This window comes from Pleurodeles waltl, chromosome 5, assembly GCF_031143425.1.
Source record: "Pleurodeles waltl isolate 20211129_DDA chromosome 5, aPleWal1.hap1.20221129, whole genome shotgun sequence".
NCBI lineage: Eukaryota > Metazoa > Chordata > Amphibia > Caudata > Salamandridae > Pleurodeles > Pleurodeles waltl.
The window spans coordinates 1,715,076,241-1,715,094,015 of NC_090444.1; the positions used below are offsets into that span (position 1 = coordinate 1,715,076,241).

The 17,775-nt window shown below is 41.3% G+C and overlaps 1 protein-coding gene across 1 annotated transcript in view; it reads left to right on the top strand.

The window, feature by feature from the left end:
• The window catches only part of LOC138296695 (adhesion G protein-coupled receptor F5-like), a 578,562-nt gene that overhangs the window by 115,316 nt on the left and 445,471 nt on the right, over positions 1–17,775 (top strand). The window lies entirely within an intron of this gene.

The window sequence follows — 17,775 nt, forward strand, 5'->3', positions numbered from 1 at the left end:
GCACTCGGACAACTGGACTAAGGTAGACGTTTGCCTGAATGGCAACCTAACAAGCATCTGACCTCTGCTCCATGCAGTCAGCCTGAATTCGTACCACTGTCTCAGTCAGTCATAAACCGTAACTTTGGATTGGTGCTTTACTTTTTCTTAGTGCTTTTGCCTTAAAAGTTGAAAAATATAGATCTCTGATTCTCCTTATCCCATTTCAATGATCTTAGTGTCCTTATGCTTATTATATCTTTCTGTAGTTTTCTGAATTGATTTGATGATTTCATTGTTTTGTGCTCTTTAATTTAAAATTGTCTGTACTGCTTGAACTTAAAGCACTCTCTGAGGATTGCCTGCATGTGCATTAGCTGTGAGAAATGGACTAAGGCAGGGTGATTTTTAGCCCTAATGTTATTCTGTTTTATCTTAGCAAAAAAGCAGGCATAATTGCCCAATCAAATTCTTTTTCTCCCAAATGAGGAGTTATCCATCTAGTCACCCTTGTTTCCCAGATAACCTGACCATTCCCGACCACACAATAGCTGGCCTTCAAAGGAAAATCCATGCCTTGAATTTACACTGAGTGACTAACAAACTAACTATCAATACAGATAAAACTAAATCAGGAGTTTTGAGAAAAGAATATTCTCTTGGTGGTTACATGGTATGGAACTAGAAGTTGTACATGGATATCAATATTTGGGAATGACTTACTGATATCATGACCGTACATTGTTCAAAGACGAATAATACCCTCACAGCATTGCTTCATTTTAATAAAATGATTTGTGAATTCACCTTAAACCTTCTTTTTCAAACAATCATTGGAAATATCATTCCCAGTGTCTTATATGGTTGTGAAATTCTGATATCTGATGGGGGAGTTATATGGTTCCTATGCATTAAGTAGGACAGTGTATCAGGTCAACACAAACTTCAGGATATATGGACTTAGTCCATCTATACCATCAGGAAATATTGACACAGTTGATAACGAGCTCAATGTGCCCCATCTGAACTCCTAAACTTACCAGAATTCCAGATGGTTTTGACAAACTCAAACATGACTCTTCTGATTCCTAAGGAAATCGTGCAAACAAATCTACCCTTTTATTCTTACGTTGCACACCCACAGTAAAACACAAGAAAAATACCAAACTGTCTTTTCAAACATTTACTGAAACAATTGTATTTGTGGTATAGAAAGCATGAGCTGCGATTATTAGGCAGATGAAAGAAAGCATGGTAACCAGCATTATAAGAATGGTAAAAAGATAAACAATTCAACAATGATAATGTTACTGAATTGCTAACACTCCTATCTGTCACTACCTACACTATTGAGAGAATAGTGAGAATACCCTCTGCCAGATCAATTAGGATAGCCTGCCCCCCCCATACCTGGGTAAGATGTACCGGGAAGTGAGGAAGCTTGTCTGATGTAGTGCAGGCTATCATCCTGTGCTGGATGGTGGACATAGTCAGCAGGGGTGCATCTCAGTCACAGTGCACCACGTTACAGGATAATCCCAACAGATGTGCTCCTCTGCCAAATGTAGGCCAAATTACACATATATAATGAAAGCACTATTCATATCTCACCATGTCAGGGGTGCAGACTCAGAGCTGATGCAATGATGCGTCTGGAGCTTCGGGGCTTTCTCCAATGGACAATGATGATACGAGGGCATTGAGTTCTGTGTACCTAGCCTTGGACGAGGAGTACAGACTTCATGGCAGCAACGCCTACAAGGAGTAGGCTGCATGTACAGTGTCTTCTCAGTACAATATCACATTAGTATACAACAATGTAAAAGTCACCATCAGAAAAAGATGCTGAGCTGAAATGTGCAATCTAAAATATAGACTCAACCAGACCCTAATGTGCTTTACAACAGGGATCCTGCTCCAAAGGCACCACTTGCATTCAACTATTTCTGGTCCAAGGAATTTAGGGCATGGTGACAGAGAGAGAGAACATGTCTAGAGAGCTGAACTGTAATACGATTAAGGAAGCTATGTTAGTGGTTTATTGATGTACTATAAAGGAAATTAAAAATAATGTTGTTGTAAAGATTTCAGACTCCATTTTGAGCATGTTAATTTAGGCTGTCTAGCTTTGGCCATGTACCGCATGTAATTGTCTGTTGCTGAACTTATGAAAGTGTCAAATCATACAAACAATGACTTTTCTAACACCTGAGGTGATACAAGTTTGTTCCACATTACCTTACATCTACATCTCAAGGTCTGAGAGTGAAGTGCAAAATATATGTGTCGTCAGGGTTGACATAGTTTCATCATGCTTGCTCATGCCGGTTATGTCTTGGACTATATGGAAAGTCCTCCATTCTAGGGTAAAAGGTTAAAAGTCAGAGGTGAACCCTACAGAAACTCTATGACTTGACCACTGACAGAGAGAGGTCTTAGCCTCAGGTTATCGCAAGAGTCGTACCAGATTGCTGTACTGTGGCAGTATCCATTTCTGTGCTAAGAGCTAATACAGAGAGGAGAGAAGCTGAGCCAGGCTGATGTGTGTTTTCCTTTTGACCGAGCTCCCTCTCCTGGCCAAAGTCTGCTCACCACAGCTTCTACACTATGAACAGGTAGTCAGTGAGCTGAATAACAAGAAAACCTAGACGCAAGTTAAATACTCCGCGCTCTCATAGTGTAGAGTATAAAAGTAGTGTTTTGAATGTTAAGTTGCTAGGAACATTCTAGTCATTGTAGAAATGTTCATATTATTCTTGCAGTTAATGACATGCATTAGTGCTGTTCTAATTATATTCTGTGTGGTAATTATTCATGTACTAAACAACAAGATGAAACTGTTGAAGTAAACACTTTTAAAACATATATAGCCTATTTTCTTAGTGCAGTAACTGTGTATGCTTTCTAAAGAAGAAAATTGGGTTTGAATTACAATGCATTCCTGACCCTTTTATGGGATGGTTAGTCACCACAAAGCATGGAAACTACACCAACAAGTATGTCAGATGGGGTTGTACAGGGCTACAATAACCTGGACTTTAACTTTCAAGCACTGGTGCACTAACTTACATTTAGGCACCTATAGGTGGCAAAGCCAACAGTATATTCCCTTTTCCTTCTTATCAAAAAGTGTCTAATTTACAAAACCAAGTTCAAAAGTTTGAACCGTACATCTCTAGGTTTCTTACTATGTTTACAGAAGGTTTCAGAATTTTTTTGTAATTCAAACACATTACAAATACTCCAAGAAATTGTATTTGGGTAGCATATATTGATAGAGATTCTTCACAGGGAAAAAAAATCCACATTATTTATTTTGGCAAATGAATGAATTTGCACTGTCCACAAGGCCAATGTGTTTCCCAGTGAATAACATGTTATCATTCCCTTCTTACAAAGGACCTCATTACAAGTGTTCCAAAAGTGGTGTATGTAATGAGTGTGATCCTCCGGGCTCCCTTAGAACAGGGAAATACAGAGGATTTAGGGATACTGCATTTGATCACTTCCTTTTTGCCTAGGTTTTCACCCAGACATTTTTGTTTCTTTAAGCAGCAGAAGCAGTGCTTAATTTGACCTGGTGGTTTCCCCTGGGGGCCATCAGCACTTATTTGTGAGGACCAGCACTTATTTTGCAGCATTAGATAATTACCTAAAGCAAGGGAGAGCAAAGCACACAAATCAGAAAGACGAAGGAATAGAAAGATGGCAAAATCGTCAAAAAGGAACCTGCAAGAGCAAGATAAATGGGCATGAAAGGTCTGGTAGTGGATTGAGGAGGCATGAGGTGGCTATAAGACTACCTGTGTTAGTGTTAGGAGCACCACCTTTTAATTTCACATCTCACAGCTTCTGGGCAAAGCTTTGGGCACCAGCACTAATTTTTTCTAAGAGTGGAACATGAGGGATCTGCAGCAAATCCCTGGATCTTGTAAGTGCAAAAGAACAAGTAATTCCTGTTACTGACCCTTGAGAACTTAAAGGTTATTCATAATGTGGCCCAAATAACCTTTTGGAAAGATTTAAATCCCAATGTTGGGCAACGTGAGGCTGTTTTAACAGCTTTTTACTGCCACGTTATTTTAGCCATAGCCCTGCAGCTTATGCCCTTTAGCCTATTAATAATTCAATGTTTATTCAATTTATTTTATGAGTAGAGGGTTCATTCTGCAGTGATATTTTATTTCTTTTATCTATTATACTTTTAAATCAGAAACTTTTTTAATTCTTTTAGTCTGACATTTCGTTCTGTGCTTATCTTAACACTGTACACAACATTGTTGTCACTACAAAGAAGAACACCACTTCACGGAAACATACATGTTATTACGTTAGGGCAGTCTTATTAGAACACAAGCTGTTTTATTATAAAACAGCTCTATGCCCCCCTATACGTTAGAGGGAAAAATTCCAGCCAGAAATTGCTACCACATGCTGTTGCATACTGCAGCTCTCTGCTGAGACCTGACTTCTTTTCCGCCTACATGGGAGAGTCCAACAGTCCTCTTTGCTACTACCATAATTCAGTTTTGGGGGATGGTGCCTTCCCAGGGGTCCTGAAGGGTGGATTAGGGCTAACACTGCTGTGCTCTAATATAGTATTTTAGGTAGGAATTCCAACACTTAGTATTGGAACACTATGGTGGGACTTTTCTTATGTTTCACTTTCCTTGTCACCACTCTGCTTTTATTATGTTACATTAACCTAATCATTTCAGTACATGCCATTTTATCTAGAACACAGTTGATCAATAAAATACATTGAACCAATTCCTGCTTCTGCATGTGTGAGATGGATGGAACTGAGAGAAAAGGATGAAATCTGTTCTGCCACAATTTCCCTGAAAAATCAGAATATCATGTTCACAGCTGCCACAAATCAACACCACTTTCGGGTGCTGGTGAGTTACTGCTAGTTGGTCGGAAGGTTTAGTCCGACAGTTGTCACACGGTGTGGGATTGGACTCAGTTCCCCACAATCCAGTGGTGCTGCTGCCTGAATCCAGCAGTCTCATTGGTACAATGAGAGCCAACAGAACAAGGCACTTGTAAAATGGACAATAAGTAATAAGTAATAAGTTTAGGAATAGAAATTAGCTTGAAATCTTTACTGGGTACGATGAGGACTTTGTGAGCATTTACAACATTTTTAATGACCACCGATAATCCACTGTCCTATTCTAAATAAATGATGATGTAAAAATCAGCCACACTGCAGATTTTCCACTGCTTTTTATGATTGAAAATTATGCTTATCCTGATTCTTTGACCAAACAATGGTGCAGATTTATTAATAATTGTACCGGGTTTGCAGCACAAACGTGACACAAATTGGTATAAACTATTAATTTGATATTTACTTTACAACACAAAACTTTATTAGTGCATCAATGTTGTCCTATCACAAAGTATTGCTAGCATTTCTTTGCATTAATGGAGTGTACTATGGGCGGTAGATGAACATTGTCATGCACCAACCCTTGTTTTTTGATGCAAGCCCTAACTACTAACATTTCTACACAGGGGTTTGTGCCAAAAGATAATACCTCTTTAAGACTGGTGTAATGTTTTCATTTCTTCAAACCTCTCCAGTATTGCAGGTGTGCAGTGTTGACCTTCACACATACAAAGTGGGAAAACTACTAGACTGTAGGATATTATTTTGTACTGGAAGGGTACACTTCATGGGCGACATCCCACAACATTTAACCTTTACTTTGACAAACACATGCTTACACACACAGACACATTCACACACTCTCTCTCACATAAACAGACTCTCACCTGCAAGCATGCATACAAAATACACTTGCTAGCATTTTTACTTAGCTTAGCTGCCAAATAATGTCATATTCCAGCTAATTGTACTCTATTTTGTATTACGCTAATAGTGAATAATAATATTCACTATTTTGCCACCTCTGAGGCTCGTAAGGGCAGTGCCAGGGGCTGCAAGGGGCTGGCCAGGGGTCACAAATGCAACCCCTGGGGACACCTTAATGACGCCCATGATGCACTTCCAGTAGGAAAACTATGGGGGTCATTCTGACCCCGGCGGTCATGGACCGCCGGGGCCAGGGTTGGCGGGAGCACCGCCAACAGGCTGGCGGTGCCCCGCAGGGCATTCTGACCGCGGCGGTTCTGCCACGGTCAGAAGTGGAAAACCGGCGGTCTCCCGCCGGTTTTCTGCTGCCCTTAAGAATCCTCCATGGCGGCGCAGCTTGCTGCGCCGCAATGGGGATTCTGACAGCCCATACCGCCATCCTGTTCCTGGCGGTTCGCCCGCCAGGAACAGGATGGCGGTATGGGTTGTCGTGGGGCCCCTGGGGGCCCCTGCAGTGCCCATGCCAGTGGCATGGGCACTGCAGGGGCCCCTGTAAGAGGGCCCCACTTTGTATTTCAGTGTCTGCTTTGCAGACACTGAAATACGCGACGGGTGCCACTACACCCGTCGCACCTTCCCACTCCGCCGGCTCAATTCTGAGCCGGCGTCCTCGTGGGAAGGGTGTTTTGCACTGGGCTGGCGGGCGGCCTTTTGGCGGTCGCCCGCCAGCCCAGTGCAAAACCCAAAATACCCTCAGCGGTCTTTCGACCGCGGAGCGGTATTTTGGAGGGGGGAACTCTGGCGGGCGGCCTCCGCCGCCCACCAGGGTGAGAATCACCCCCTATATCTGATATAACAATAACACACACATCCTTGGGCGGGTTTTGGCTCATAGCAGCCTAAAGTGCCGCAGCTCAGAGAGAAAGGAAAACAGTGCTATTTCTTATTAAATAGTGCACTGTTCTGGTCTCTCTCTTTTACGGAACACAGCACACCGATGTTAGTTGCTGTGCTGTTTTGTGTAAAAAGGAAGTAGATCTGCACCTTAGAATCAAACATAGAACAAACAAGTTACATTTAGATATATGCAAAGATGTATGTGAATTGGGTTTTAATGTTGTCTTTTCCCCTTCCTAATTGTACATTTTGGGGCAATTTGTTGCTTCTTTCTTTGTCTCTCACGTGAATGTTGTCTGTCCTTCCGCTAATAAAGAGTTTATATTACTCACTCACCCACAATACTGTCTGTGTTCTCTTTATAAGTGTATACTTTCATACTGTGCTTGTACTACTCTTTCCCCTTTAGTATGTGGTATGATGCTCACCAAACTACCCCTTATTGGATGTACCTCTAGCCCTTCAATAATGAGTACTCATTTACTGCTATGTTGTTTCGTTTTTTTGTGCAGGAATCCACATTGCTTTAAAGAGCCATTATAATATATCTACTTAGCTTGTACTAAACTATGTCTCTTGAGGTTTGGAGGGTATCCTCCTAATTCCTTATTTGTAGCTAGGGTACCTTTTGCCTACTGTTGTGCTCTGCTTTAATACCATGAAGCTTGGGCATGAATGCACTGCACAAAAAAATTAATAAATTAATATAGCTCAAGACTGTGTTGAAACTGAACAGTTAAACTCTTGGTAAAAACGTTTTCTATTATTTTCCAGTCAATAAACAAAAATACATATTTCTCTCAGATTGTTGACCTGAATGAAGACAACTGGTTCTTGCTCAAAAGGTTGCCCTGGTTAACGCTAAGTGAAACTGCAGTGTGTCTTCACTCAGACACTCTGGGGTCATTACGACTCTGCCAGGATCGCTGTGGCAGTCTGACCGCCATCAAAGCGGTGGTCCGACCGCTTTGGTGGCACTCTGACCACCAAATTATTACTGTTGTGGTTGCGCCATGGTCGGACCGCCAGCACCACCACCAGTTTCCCTCACACGAGGGACTGGTGGTGCTGGCAGTCTGAATCCTTCAGGGCAGCGCTGCATGTAGCGCCGTCCTGGGGATTACGACCCCGCCTCTCCGCCAGCTTTTACATAGTGGTAGCACAGCCATGTAAAGGCTGTCAGGGACGGCATGGGCAGTGCACGGGCCCCATGGCCAGCCTAAGATTATATCAAAGGCTTCTTAGCCTTCAGTGTAGTCCTGGTTTCATTTATTTGTGAAAAGAAGTTTGGAGGGCACAGGAGTCATCTTTTTAGACCTGTGTTTTTGCAGAACCATAACAAATGCAAGTCAGCCTTTAGTACATTTCTGTTTTCTTTCTGTGTGAAGCGAAGATCAGATAACAAGAGAGCCTGTATTATAGTTCTGAAATTACTAATAAGGAATCAAAACTGATGGTTGAATACATTTAAGGTGCTGATGCTGGACCCCAGCATGAGTGATTAAATTTGCCGTGAGCTTAAGTTAAAGGAAAAAAAGAATCGGCAAAAGGCAATATTAAGGAAAAGCCACCAGGAGCTGAAAGTTAAAAGATACTCAGCCTCACCTGCGATGAAGGTTCAGGGAGCTGATATTTAAAAAAATGATCTACCCTCGCAACAATGACGAGAAGCTGCTGAGACTTCACAATTTAAATAAACACATTAATGCAAACTCAGCCCATTGGCAACCATCTGGGAAAAATAGAATTTTCAGCTTTTTTATTATCATCTCTAGCTACGCCAAAGATTGCTGGAATGAGCTGAATAATAAAAAATACTGAAGACGGCCATGTTGAGATCAGGCTTATGTGTGACAGCAATAATAATGAGAGTAAAAAATAATGATTTAGTGAAAAATAACAAAATAGATTGCTTTAAGGATATGATGCAATGTGATGTAATTGGACACAACAGGGTCAGCCCAAACAGTACTCGGAACCAGAGGCAGTACTATACAGATATACAATAGTGGTTCCATGTAGTGAAATGTAGGAATGTTACAAGTCACAGTTTCGATCAATGATAAAAAACCAAATGGCTTAGACAAATAAAATCTGGAAAAAAACAGGACAGTTATATTTTTTAAATGGAGCATGTTATATTTACATTACTCATCAGCAAAATAGAAGTAATATAAAATTGCAGTGAAAAAGTCCTCAGTGCCCAAGGTATCATACAGTGAATATAGGTTATACATTACACAGTGTGTAAAACAAGAAAGCAACAATGGAGTATGTGATTAGACTTTTCAAGACATGCACTAATTTGATTTCCAAAGTTGTATCATCAGGACATGCATAGGTAAATGAGGGTTAGAAATGGGGTCTTTAGTTGGTAGTGGTATGCACCCAGTCCAACAAGGGACCACCAATCTAGTCAGGATAAGTCAGATACCCACTGAAAGATAACCTGTGCTCGTCTTCTGGTAGCTTGACACAGAGCACTCTGGCTTATCTAAAGAGGTAATGTGTAAAGAATTTGTGGAACAAACACACAGTAACACAATTAAATCTTTACTAAAGAACTCCACACAGGTTTGGTAAAATAGATTATGATTCCATAAATAATTTAAGACCAGAGCAACAAGAATCCAATGAGTAGAAGTCAAAATATGAACTTTAGAAGAATAAAAAAAGTTCTAGCACTTAAAAAGCAAATAATGCTTTTGTGGTTACTTGAAGTCACGCTGGACCGTGGCAAAGTGAACAGTTCAAATCAATCACGATGGATCCCGGGCTGGGTACAAGAGCCACGCAGGGCTGGGGAACATAGTATCCTGATCCCAAGCACGAGATGCAGGGACAATGAGTCAATAGATATGTCGATATTACTACCACAGTTGAGAGGATGCATTGAGTTTTTCCATGTGTTGATGGTGATGAACTTGTTTCTGAAGACAAGTGTCAAAGCTGTGATGCATTGATCTGGAAACTGATGTGCCAGATTTCTCCACGCTGTTGAAGGGATGCGTTGATTGTCCTTCAGCAATGGTGGCAATGCCGATCCAGCAGACAGGGGAGGCATCAGTTGATGTGGCAGTTCTAGGGGTGCTGCATTGTCCCCAACTGTGATGCACTGATTTTACTCATGCAACAGGGTCGATGTGTCTGTTGCCGCTTCCAGCAAGCAAGAGATATGTTGATTTCACTAGGGCAATTATCTGGGCTGATTTCCAATAAACCAGCCTCAGGAGCAGGCATAAGACGTTGATATCCATGAGACTCTAGCAACAGCAGACAAGTCAACAAGCCCTTGGGGATCACTTTGAGGTGCAAGGCAGAGTCTAGCTCTCCCTCAGCAAGGTAATTGAGCAGCAGGCAGCAGGGCAGCACAGCAGAAAAGCAGCCTTTCCAGGTCAGCAGTTTAGCAGAGTGACAGTCCTTATTGCAGCACAGCAGTCCTTCTGAAAAGTCCAGTAGTAGGTCCAGAAGTGCCTGATTTGGTGGGGTCAGAGACCCAGTACTTATACTTAAATGTGCCTTGAAGTGAGGGTGAATTCAAAGACGGGTCTTTGAAGTGTACAAGTGACCTTTCTTCCTCAGCCCTGGCTCCATAGTATTAGCTTTGGGTAATCAGCTTTTTGTGTGGCATCATCTCCTGCCCCTCCTGCCCTTCCTGCCCGGGAAGAGTCATCAAAATGCAGATGAATGCAGATGTGCACTGTTAGAAATTGAGTTTCTGGTTGGCTAGCGTATTCACCTCAACCAGGCAGAACACACCACTCTAGTCAGGGCAAGTAAGTTACACACAAATATAACCTGTGCTCACCCCCTAATACCTTGGCACAGAGCAGTCAGACATATCCCCAGAGGCTGTGTGTAAAATGTTTGTGCAACACATTAACACCAGTAACACAATAAATACACCAAAAAAGAGACTCTACGCAATATTATACATATAAATATGTTTGCATGACATGCACCAGGTCATGGAAAAGGAAGACACATAAATCACCACATTAGTGTGAGTAATGCAATTTGGTTTAAAGACTGGACACGCACAGCATTATTTTACACTCATCTTGCAGTGGCAATCGGGGCCTCTGTAGAGGATCCGCATGTTTGGTGAACTCACAAAACAAGTGCTCCCAAGCACAGCATCCAAAATCCCGGTGGAAAAGCACCAATCAACGCTATCTGTGAGAGACCTCAATGGGTCTCCAACGCTCTGGGTGTCCCAACGCAGCTGCGCGTGATCACGCGGTGCAGCTGCCAAAAATACAGTGACTCAGCCACACACTCTGGCAAGTCTTAAGCCCTACGAGTCCCCTCAGACTCCAGCTTGGTCAACATAGGAACATGGGACAGCTTTACCGCTCCAGCAGTAGATCCAGCAGTTTCTGGTTACAAGTTACACACAGTCTCTAAAAATCAAGGGGTCAAGGCCCCTGTACCTATACAGAAAATGTCTTTGATCTAAGGGTGACTTCAAAGGAACCCTTTCAAGTTTACAGCACACCCTTTCTAAGCCAGCCCTGGCTTCAGACATCAGTAGGGGGCAGATCAGCCTTTGTGTGAGGGCATAACACAACCTATTGTCATGTAAGATGTGAACAACCTCTCCCAGCCCCCTCTCCCTCTCGCTGCCCAGGAAGGCCATCAGTATTCAGATGAATGCAGATGTATCTCATGCCACACTCAGCCCTTCCTGTATTGTGGCTATCTGGAAAGTATGTACAAAGTGTAACTGTCAATCAGCCCTAGTCATGGATTGGAGTCAGATTGCACAGCACATAAAGATATAGCACAGAGAAATGCCCACTTTCTAAAAGTGGCATTTCTAAAATGTAATACAAAATCCAACTACATCTGTAAGCAGGATTTTTCACTACCATTCCAAACATAGCAAACATGCCAAATCGGCTCCTTTGAGTTCAGAAATCATCGCTTAAAACTATATAAGGGAATTCCCAATGCTAACCTGTGTGAGGAGCAGCCCTCACAGTAGTGAAAAACGAAATAGGCTGCTTGTCACTACTAGGACTTGCAAAACATAACAGTAGATGTCTTACCTTTTACAGACACAGAAGCAAGCTGATAGGGGTGACTTAGGTGTAGGAAAAGGGGAGTTTAGGCCTTAGCAAGTAGTTTGAAATGCCAAGGTGGTAGTAACCAGTCCATGCATGGACTACAGTGGCAGGCTTGAGACAGGGTTGAAAGCCTACTTCTGTGGGTAGCACAAGCAGTGCCGCAGCCCCACTACTAGCATTTAATTTACAGGCCCTGGGTATATGGTATACCACTTTATAAGGGACGTACAGGTAAATTAGGTATGCCAATCCAGTGGAATCAAAATCATACAATGTTTTAAGGGAGAGAGCACATGCACTCTAGCACTGATTAGCAGTGGTAAATTACCCAGATTCATAAGCCAACAAAAGAAGGTGAGAAAAAGAGGAAGAAGAGGAAGGAAAAACATTTGGAGATAACTCTGCAGAAAGGGCCATTTCCAATAAGCCGTCAGGCACACCTAACCCTCCTGTGTTTGCACCTGTCTAGAGAGAATGCACTAAGGGCCTGATTACGACTTCGGCAGAGGGGATTACTCCGTCCCAAATATGACGGATATCCCGCCTGCCGAATTACAAGACCATTATATCCTTTGGAACTCATAATATGGCTGGTGGGATATGACGGAGTAATCACCTCAGCCGAAGTCATAATCAGGCCCTAAGTCTAGCTGTCACCCTAGCACAGATGTGTACTGGAGACAAGCTGCAGGCACACAGACCTGTAAGACCAAAGGAATGCCCACTTTCTAAAAGTGGCATTTCCAAAATAGTAATGTTAAATCCGACTTTGCCAGTGAAGATGATTTATCATTCCAATGATGTGAAACGTGAAATAACTGTTCTTTCTCAATCAGGAATTACAGCTTAAAAGTGTATTAAAGAATTCCCTTTGTTAACTTATGAGAGGGGTAGGCCTCACAGTAGTAAAAAATGACTTTGTGAGATTTTCTTTACCATGACTTGTAAAACTTAAAAGCACATTCCTAACTTTTACTTACATAGCACCCTGCCCTATGGGATATCTAAGGTCTACTTTAGGGGTGCATATGTAATAAAAGGGAAGTTTAAGGCTTGGCAAGGTGTTTTAAATGGCAAGACGAAGAGGCAGTGAAACTGCACACACAGGCTCTGCAGTGGCAGGCCTGAGAAATGTTTTAAAGGGCTACTTGTGTGGGTGGCACAATCAGTACTGAGCACTCACTAGTAGCATTTAATTTACAGGCCCTTGGCACATGTACTGCACTGTGAATGGTCTTACAGGTAATTTAAATAGGTCAATTGGATATGAGCGAATATTACCTTGTTGAAAGTGGAGAGCACATTCACTTTAGCATTGGTTAGCAGTGGTAAAGTGCTCATAGTCCTAAAGCCAAAAAAAATAGGTGAGAAAAAGAGGAGGAGGAAGGCAAAATGTTTGGGGTGACCTTCAGGGAAGGCCATTTTCCAACACTGAGCAGATGCATGGCTCAGCACTTAGGAAGATCATTTGCTTCTCCCAGTGTACAGCAGTCCTCCGACTGATACAGACACTCCAAAATAGCTGATTTTACAGACATCAAGGGTTATCTTTGGAACCGGTCTGTTACAGGCCCAAATTATACAGGCCTTCACTCTAGGTTTTCAGTTTGATTGATCTTTTGAAGTGCTAAGCTAACCCTTTGTTCATCTAATTATCCCTGTCCTGTTGATGACCTGTTCATTCCCCTAGGTGGAAACACCGTCTAGGCTTCTGACAATTGGAAGGGAGTTATACCTTTGGAAATCAAATTATTACATTTGTTGAAAACCTTAACAATATATTCAATTTTCACTGTCTTGTTTCACGCACAAGAGGTAGGTCTGTTTATTAAATGTTTATTTATAGCGTGCATACTTACACTCACATGTAGTTCTTCTGTGACGTTTGTTTGATCTTTGTTAATTTCTATCCAGCACACAAACCGAGGTCAGCACCATCCAAACTTAAAAACATACACTCTCATACCCCAATTGACATCATACACAAACACACATTCCCAATCATGCAAAAACCTAAAAAAACATACACTCTCATACCCCAATTGACATCATACACAAACACACATTCCCAATCATGCAAAAACCTAAAAAAACATCAATCACTCATGTCCATTTCTCTGCAAATAGTGATAACTATATGTGCATGGCACTAGCACATATACAAGATCAACCACTGAACACACAGACATGTGCACAAAGATTCCATCTTTCAACAGCAAAGTGATGAGACACACCATGGCAGATAGAGCTCATAACATTTGATGAGTTCCCACATTGAATATGAATTCAATTTAGTAGATCAAAGTCACTATCAAACCTACTTAAAAAAATGAGTGCAATCTCCAGGGTCCAATACTCTTTTTCTCTTTTAGGGACTGTCGCCGCACGCTGGTCACAAGTTTTTCCGAGTCCTCTCAAAGCATTCTGTTGTCAATGTCTGCACAGCTCTGGCTGTGTTTCAACACTGAAACAACAACAAACTACCTTGAACTGCATTTACCAGAATACACTGGGGAGGACTGGGACCAAGTGTGGGTTTTCACCCCCTAATAATGATGAGCAGGCTTCCAGAGCCATACGTCTCCTCTGGATGAGTGCTGCTTGGCACTGATCCACTGAGCAGCAGGTCATGGACCCCTAAGAGAATATGTGCCCTTCTTTTTTTGTGTAGAAGAACTTTATTAGGTTGGAGCAAGTACGGATAGAACAATGCATTCAAATAAATACAGAGGTTTAAAAAATGAAGGGGATGAGAGTGAGGGTAAAAGGAATAAAGTACAATAGTGTGACAATGTGAGAAAAATATTACAATGGCAAAATACATGCTCATGAATAATTGAAACAATGTAAGGTTACAAAAAATAATACATTAACTGTGAAACCAAAAGGAGAATATCAAGGGGATTTAGAAACCTCATCTCTAATAGGATGACTGTCAATAAAGTTTGTAATGAGACTCCATAAAATAGAATGTTTACCACCATGCTTGGAAAGACAGTTTGGAAAAATCCTTCCAATTTTTGGTGAGTTGTTGAGATGTGACTGCTAAAAGAAAGTCAATGATGAGTCATATGATTTACCTGATTAGAGGAGAGTTGTGATAAGAAGAGAGAGTTGAGGAAGGAGTAATTTGGGGAAAAGCAAGAAAAATTAGCAGTGAATCCGTCTCCTCCAGGCACCTTACTCACCCTTAAGGGAAGATAAGGCAGTGTGAAGTTCAGACAGGGTGATAGCCTTTGCTATTTCAGGCAATTCTAGAGTTTTGTCAAAATCGTTGTGTGAGTTAGAGAGGTAAGTATTAATGTCAGCATCAGTGGGAGTTTGATCAGGAGCATATAGTCATTTGTAAAATTGTACAAACTGTTCTAAGCTTTCTTAATTTTTGTGTAATAGATTAGAGTGGTTATCAATGATAGAATTAATTTAGCTCCTATTCTTTTTAATTTTGAGATAGTTGGCTAATTATGTCCTAGATTTGTTTTGGCTGCTGTGATACTTGGCATAGGACTTAAAAGGAAGGAGCATGCAACATCAGAGGAGAATATATTACGCTGACGTTTGGCATTAATGAGATCTTGAAGGCAATATTTGGACTTAGAGGTATTACATGAATGTTCTAATTGTTTGATGTGATGAAGTAGTTCAGTGTTTTTTTAAGAGAAAGTCTTTTCTTTTTGGGAACATGTCTGATAATAAAATCACAGACAGCAGTTTAGAAAGTGCCCCAAATGCAGTGAAAATCAATTTTGTCTGTGTGATTTAGTGGAGAAAGCAGAAATGAAAGAAGTGTGTAGAAATAGGGCATTATTACATTTCCATCTGTTAAATTTGTCCATGTTGGGTAAAATGTCTAAATGAATATAAACAGGGGCATGGTCTGAAATTAGAATAGAGCCTATGTCAGCAGAATGTACGTTTTGTGATTGGGAGTGTGAAATAAATCTATAATCGATTTATGGTTGCTACTGGTGTGTGGGAGAATAGTAAGTGTGTTCACTCAAGGTGGGGTTGGAAAGTCCTCAAGCATCTATAAATGAGCGCTGTGAAATCGTTTGGGTAAATAGTTTCTGAGATTTGTTTGGTACAAAGGAAGAGATAGGGAATCTGTTGATAAAATGGTCAACAATCTGATTACAATCTCCTGCAAAAATACAATGCTCATCAGGGCATTGTAAAAGTTTTTTGAGTGATATCCGACCAAAATCTACTATCAGGACTAGTAGGGTCATATAGATAAAAAATAGAAACTGGGCCACTATCAATCAAAAAACAAGTGAGTAACAATCTCTGCTCTGAGTCAAATTTCAGTGAAAATTAAACGAACATTAAGTGATTCGTGACATACCATTACACCATTTTTCTTACCATTACCTGGTGAAAGGAAAACATTATCCATCCACCCTCTTTTGAATATTATAGATTCAACTTTGGTGAAGTGCATTTCTTGGATAAGAGCTATGTCAGATAAATGGGGCAACACCCTCTAATGTTTAATTGGTGAACCAAAGCCCTTGACATTCTAAGATACAGTTTTAATGCCATAAAAAAAAAAGTTGAATATGATTTATTGAACATGGAGGAAGATCAGATATGATGGACCAAGTAGGAAGCAAAAGGAAACAACAAGGGACGTAAAGGAGGATGAGGGAAAGGCAAAAATATCTCATAAAAAAGAAGGAAAGTATGCACAGAGAGAATGAGGTGGTAGAGAAGCTTAGGCTCACAGAAAGGCAAAAGAGAGTAAAAATAGAATGAAGAACACAAGTGAGAGAGAACGTACCTAAAGATATTTTCAAAGAAGACTGGGGGTGTTGAGACCACAGCAAAGGATGACACATCCAAGCTCCAGGGAGACAACCAGAAGGGAGAAGGTTAATGATGAAGGAGACGTACTAGGGTGTTCATAAGATAATATTGGAAATACAAACCTGCAAAGAGAAAAGTAATGTAAGTATAATATAAAAGTAAATATACAGATAAGAAAAGAGAAGTAAAAAGACTAATGTAACTTCATGCATATAACGAGCAAAAAATATGCCTCAAGAAAGGAATTACAGGCTGCAACTGCAAAAACAGAATACATCTGAAGTCTTAGTAGATTTCGAAGTATCCATGAAGTCAACTGTGAATTCCTGAAGAAAAGCTCTCAGATGGGCAGGGTCCTCATAGGTGTAAGTTTTAATATTATAGGTAGCCTTGAACAAGCATGGATGAAATAGACTGAAACGAGCTCCCAGAGAATAGAGTACAGGCTTCAAGGAAAGAAATTATTTATGTCTGTCTGACAATTTTTTTGCATAATCATGGCCGAAGTACAGATTATTGCCAGTACATAAAATCTGTTTCTTAGACCTGGCAGCTGACAAAACATTTAGCAGATCTGTTTTTTCAAGAAAATAAAGTGTGACACCATGAGGCCTTTTGGAAGTGGATGCTATCACCAACTTCACTCGGTCAGCTTCACTGAAAGTCCTCTCCCTGATAAAGTAACCTAGATCTGCCCCACAAAAAACACTGCTATCTGACCACAACTTTGGGAAGGGAGAATCTTGTTGATGTTAGCAGTTCTGTGGGCTGCAGTAGAAAGAATGGGATAGGTGATCCTGGCCCATCTTGAAGTCAGTAGATGCTGCTAGCAGGGTAAAGTGATGGGGCAGTGCAGGAGACAATAAATAAAAAACAAAAAGAAAACTTACCTGTCTACTGCCACCTCACTACCTCAATGCTGTTCTGGTCCTGATGCACAGGCTCCCGGACTCCCCTGCGCCAATCCAGACCCTGCTGACATGCTGATTATACTATTACCCAGAATGAGAGAAGCACCGGGATTGGGCGGACCGGACTGGTTTTACGCTCCCACAGGGACTGGGTGCCTGTGGCTCCTGTTCTCTATGCAACAGCCTGGAGATATCTAAGTGTGCATGTTGTTTTGGCCATCCTAAGACAGCTGGCCCAACCAAAATGCTCACTTGCATTGCCCACCACTCCTCCTCCTCTATGCTTGCT